We start from the raw sequence: 6002 nt of genomic DNA, 5'->3' as shown, positions 1-6002 counted from the left end.
ATTTTTCAGTTATTTGCGTGTGTGAATTGAGTGTGTGTTTAGAGAGGATTGTATGCTTTAGCTTGATATTTTTTCTTCACACTGTAAATAAAGTTATTTTCACGGTTCTGCCTCTTTATCTTTTCAAAGTTCAGTTTATAAACGAGGGAATTTCCAGGCCTTTTAACACAAATTGTGACATAAACAAAATGAGAAACATAGGTTTGCTAATGCCATTGATTAAACGTTAAAAGACTTTTTAGCCAGTTTGAGTGTAACATTACATTTTTTGATTGAAGATTTATAGGGAATAAAAATATATATATAGTAACTTTCTCACTGTCAATTTGACCTGCTCAAGCGAGTTGACTGATTTATGACACTGTTCTAAAGAAGTGTAAAGCTTTAAAAAATAATGGATTTAACAATATCGGCGGATTTTTACCACCAATTTATATGACAGCTTTTGATGTTCATACAGTTGGAAGGGTTTAACTAAGTGAATTTTAAATTTAGCTGATGAGAAAAAGTATTTGAAAAACAAGCATTCATTACCTTCCCCACCGTGTTTGGAAAACACCGACCAAGATTTTTTCTGTTAGTTTTTAAGTTTTAAACTAAATGCTGAGCATATAATTATGTATAAAAAATAGTGTCACATTTGTTGTTTACATATCAGTTGCTTGATTAAAAAAACAAAGATAAATCAATGTAATATTTGAAAAAACACTATATACTGTTGAATGTTTATAACTAAAGCTGTGTTTTTCGATAAAATGCAGTATATTTTGGAAGGAACAAAATGTTTAAGTTTAGTAGAGCTTAACTATGTTTACAACAAATTTTTAAAATATGCATTACCTCAAAAAGAAAAACCAAATTTAAGTGACAATAGAGATTTGAAAATAAAATATATGATTACCGGTTTGCTCGCTCTATCCTAGCTGCTTGATAACAATTTAAAGCAAGCGTTAAAATACTATTCACTTAACGCCACTAGGATGATACAAGCTATGAACAAACACTCATAAATTGATAATTCGAACTCATGACTATCATATTCGTAGTTAACCCTCTAACCCACTGCGCTAGGCTGTTGGATGACAATTTTGAGAAGGAGACATGTTATATATATATAATTACACTGGGTTTTATTTGGGTATTATTACGTCACAACATGTAAGTGATCCATTCCGCCTTAAATAATTCTATGTTGGCAGACTATATCGATTTTCTTTTAGCACGAACCAGGAAGACCATTTAAACATCACGCGTAGCTAATCGCAAAAAAAATTATGAGACTCGTACGAATAAATCATGAACATCAAACATTTATAGATTATCTGTGTGTAAATATCAGAAATATCTTAAAATGACATTCTGTTTACTCAGATACTGCTTTTGCAGCACTGTTAAGACTATGAAAATATCAGTGGATTTAAACGTTCATAAAACGATGCATCTGTTATTACAAAATATTAATGTAAAGTTATTTTATCGTCATGGAAATGTTATATAAAATGAAACATTATAGTAAATGCCACTTTGTAAGACACTTAATGTGGTCCCCTGAATTGATAGTCACGTGTCATATGTTGATAATTCTTCCGAATGGAGGTTATAAACAAATTTTAATATAACAAGGGCATACCCTTACTGTGGAATCATTTTATTTCGTGGGGGCCAATTTTCGTGGATTGTGGGTGCTTTGCTTATTCGTGTGGATGAAATTTCATGGATGCGTTAGTTTTCAGTTTAAGTAGGTAAACTTAATCTTTTATAATAAATTTTCTTTGAGGATGTAAATTCGTGGGCGAGGGCTACCCTCGAATACCACGAAAATTGAGCCACCACGAATTCTAATGATTCCACAGTATTTGAATTTAATATTTTAATGATAATAAAATTTTACTTTTCTGATAGATTCTGAAAAGTGCTGCTGCTTTGTATAGAGTTCTTCATTTTTTAGAATAAATATCAAAGAAATGAGCTCCGGTTAGAATTTACATGACCTTCCCTAAATATTTTACGTATTTATTAATTCATTCTGTTGATTCATCAAAGCAGCAGCAATTTTTTAATGAATTCAACATTCCCTTAATTTATATACAAAAGATCGATGCCTTTGTAAAAAGCGGATATAGATAGGCTTCCCGATATCAAACACATCGAACTTGTACAGTTAACAGTCTAGAAATGAAATAATACACGCTCTAAAAATAATCACATGCCGAATCAAAACAAGCATAATAGATAGGATTTACAATGTAATGGTATGCTAATTGTTTTAAGATTATCTTCTGTTCATTTATAAAATCCATTTTTTCATGTTCAAAAAATTATTGTCCGCCTCTTTCTACACAAAATATGCGTCAAAATTTTATAATACGACGTCACATTGACAAGAGCACCGCGATCAGACAGATGTTTATATTTATTGTTGTTGGACTTGACTACAAAGTTGCACGAATAGGTAATTTTTAATGTAGTTTAATGTTTTTGTATCCATAACAATCGGTAATTACTTAATTTATTAGCATGTTTGACTTGTTGCTTTGTGTGATGTCATAATCATTTATTTATTTGATGAGGTATTGGCGCTTCTGATTGGTCGAAAAATTTCTTTGATACCTGCATCAATAAAAATTTTGCCAGATCTACTTTTCTCAACTGTTCTGATCTAACACTATTTATAGAACGTGAATTTCCTAAATAAACACTGTCAACAAAATGTAAAGTTGAGTCTTTTTTATTGTCAGCAAACAAAATACAACTTTATAAACATAAAAACCTGAAAGTTTAACCTTAAAAAAACCCACATTATTTGATTCATGAAATAGAAAATTCAGCGTCTTCTCACGATTTCGTATGCTTGAGATCAATCAACATTACTGCGATGCTGGCTGTTCCTTTTCCAGAATAATTATAACAAACATATAGGCCTATACACTTTCACGGTAACACTGCTGTTCAAATTTGGTAACGATCATTTTCAAATTTACACACAAGTAAATGATCGGTCATCAGAATAATCATCGTAAAGCAATACCATGAGTAATGCTTCGCGCATCAACTCCTTCGGCATTCCAAACGGCAGATATACCATTTAAGTACATCACTGGCTATCTAGTTACCACAACGTTTACAAAAGTCCCTTATACATACTATTCTTTGTCGACATATCAACTATTTTCGCCCACGATCGCCTTTCCTTGGATGGTTATGTCCAGTTGCATATTCCAGCGATTTCACATGAAAACTAGTTTTATAACGAATCGTTCTGCACAGTGAATGATATCATAAGCTATCGCATGTATTTTCCTTTCGTTTTCTATTCAGCCAGTTCAGATCTTAACTATTTGTGTTTAATCCATTAAATTCAGCTCAGTAGCTCTGCATAAGCTAAAGGCGCATCCATTTTGAATATTGTTGCTGTTGTTGTTTTGTATTCATACGCGCCGCTTCATTTACGTTAGGCCTATTTACATTTTTTATCAGTGACACTTCACATTTTTATTTTTTCATCAATGCGCTACGCGCATTGATGAAGTTTTCCGGCCAATTTTTTCTTTGATACGTCGATCAATAGAAAAAGTATTATCTTCATTTCTTAAGTTAACATTTCCCATACTTTTTGGTCGGCACGACCACAAAGTAAACTTTAACATTGCCGCATTGCTTATCAAAGTATATATTTTGGTATCCAATGTCTGAACTTCTGCAGTTAGTTTTGTCTCTCAATTTGAGTCATAGTTTAGATTAATCTAACAAGTACAAACAACAAAAAGGCCATCTTCGATATCATTTTTAAAAATATCATTAAATGGGGGGGGGGGGAGGTTGGTGTTTTTTTAATATTTCACAACTTAATTTGTTGAAAAAGTATTGTGTAAAATTTGCAGGCATTATGACATAACGCAAAAAATGTCACCAAATCTAACTTTTGTTTGTTTCGTCACTGCCACAGTCCCAACTAACAAGAGATTATGCATTCGTGACATCTATTTATCAAATCAAAGTCTATTTTTATAATGCGCATAAGTTTTGAGCAAAACACATTCAAAACTACAGTAACCGTTATGTGAATGGACACAAAAGTTTAAATTATGCGGCATATGTTCATAATCCATCTTTTGAGTCAAACTTCGAGGGATATGAGACGTAATCGTCACATAAAACGAAACTATAACGCATAATAACGGGTCATTGGCGTTTCAACGCTCATAAACGATACTGTAAACCACCCTTAATTTCGACGATCTTATTGCGTTATTCACCGGATATTATCTGGTTCGCAGCGACTAATTTTCACAATCTACAAATAGTACATTCAACATTATTTAAAGTCAATAACTTTGAGTATATCACACCAGAGACATTTAAGGACCTGTTTGCGGCATGAAATATTCGCGACAACAGACCTCTTGCGAATAAAAGTTGTTTAACAGTCAGCTACGGAACTGTTTCTCTACGGGAAATTCGGGTTGACGGAACTTGGAGATACAGTTCCATCTATACAAAAAAATCACATATTTATTACGCACGGTTCTGGACTTATTATACTAATTTTGGGAACATGTGCTGTACATATTTTCATACCAATAAATTTATTTTGCGTTTTACTACTGAATCACCACTTTACTTGCCTCAAACATTCTCCTTACACACTACCAAAACCTCGGAATGAGAAGTTTGTTAATCAACTTCAAGATCGAGAGTCATTTTTTTTTTACTTGTAAACAAACCAAACCGTTTCACTTTACATAGTTGGTTGGTGTGCTTAAAAGATAAATTTAGAGGCAAATAACTCTAAAATAAAATGTGTCCGAATTTTGTTAGTATTAAAATGATATTTCCCTTAATTACGTTAATAAATTCAAAACCATGCGCAACATTTTTGCGCAACTTTTTTTTTTAGAAATTGGAAGGAAAATGCTCTAGCTCCACGGTCCGTTAACCCAAATTCCCCACGGAGCTACAGTTCGGCAGCTAGTTACCAATATCTGACAAAATCAGCACGACTGGTGTGTTTTGTAGGAAAACAGATACTTTCGCAGTCGAGTTAAAAGTTATATGTAGAGGTCGAAAGCAAAAATGATGACGAAATCTTTTATTACTACAAATCTTTAACTTTTCAATGAAAGAATTAGAAGCGAACAGCTATAACTTGTTTCGTTTAAAGCGGCATAGTCATGATTTAGGTCAAATACTATTTTTCTGATTTTAATGTTTACAATGCTTCAGAAAGGCATTTTTAATAGGCAACCAAAACGTGAGTGTCATTAGTTGAGTTATAAGCAAGTCACAGAGCTTGCAATTCTTTGCTATGTAAACAAAGCTTTTGTTTACATTTTGAATGTTGATTGTTGAAGTGAAAATGCCAATGTTAGACTTAAAATGAATATTTTAAACGTTAGAAACCGATTATTTATGCTTAAAATGCAAAAAAAAGATAGACAGATCAGCTTGAAAAAGATTTTTACTGGTATATTGAACCTATGTAAACAAAAACAGGGCACGAGCCTTGTTTACATGAGAAAGAATTGTGAGCCCTGTGTCTTGCTTATAAATTTCATTTTTCAAATTTCATCTGATCATTAGAAATGCTTTCCTAAAGCATTGTAGATAATGAAAACAGAAAAATAGAATTAGACCAAAATCGTGACCATGCCCATTTCAGGATAAACATGCCTGTACATCAGATATCATATTTAACAGCTTTTTCCGTATTATATACATACAGGTATCAAATGCATATTTTTTCATTTGTATCATATGCTAAATAAAACATCAGAATTATAATAGATTATATTACAAATTTCTTTTGAGCAGTTGCAAATCGTGAGTATTGGTTAGAATTGCTAATTTGCTAATCGATCTCTTAGATAACTGAAGATTATTGATTACGTAATGCGCTGAACGGAACAGAAAGCAAACAATTTTCTATCAAGTGAATTGTTTTTAAATAAAATGACAACAAAGTCAAAAAGTATTCATTATAAAATCTATTAAAATGTTATATA

The sequence above is a fragment of the Magallana gigas genome, chromosome 5 (genome assembly GCF_963853765.1).
Source record: "Magallana gigas chromosome 5, xbMagGiga1.1, whole genome shotgun sequence".
In the NCBI taxonomy this organism is placed as follows: domain Eukaryota; kingdom Metazoa; phylum Mollusca; class Bivalvia; order Ostreida; family Ostreidae; genus Magallana; species Magallana gigas.
This window is presented reverse-complemented; position numbering follows the sequence as displayed.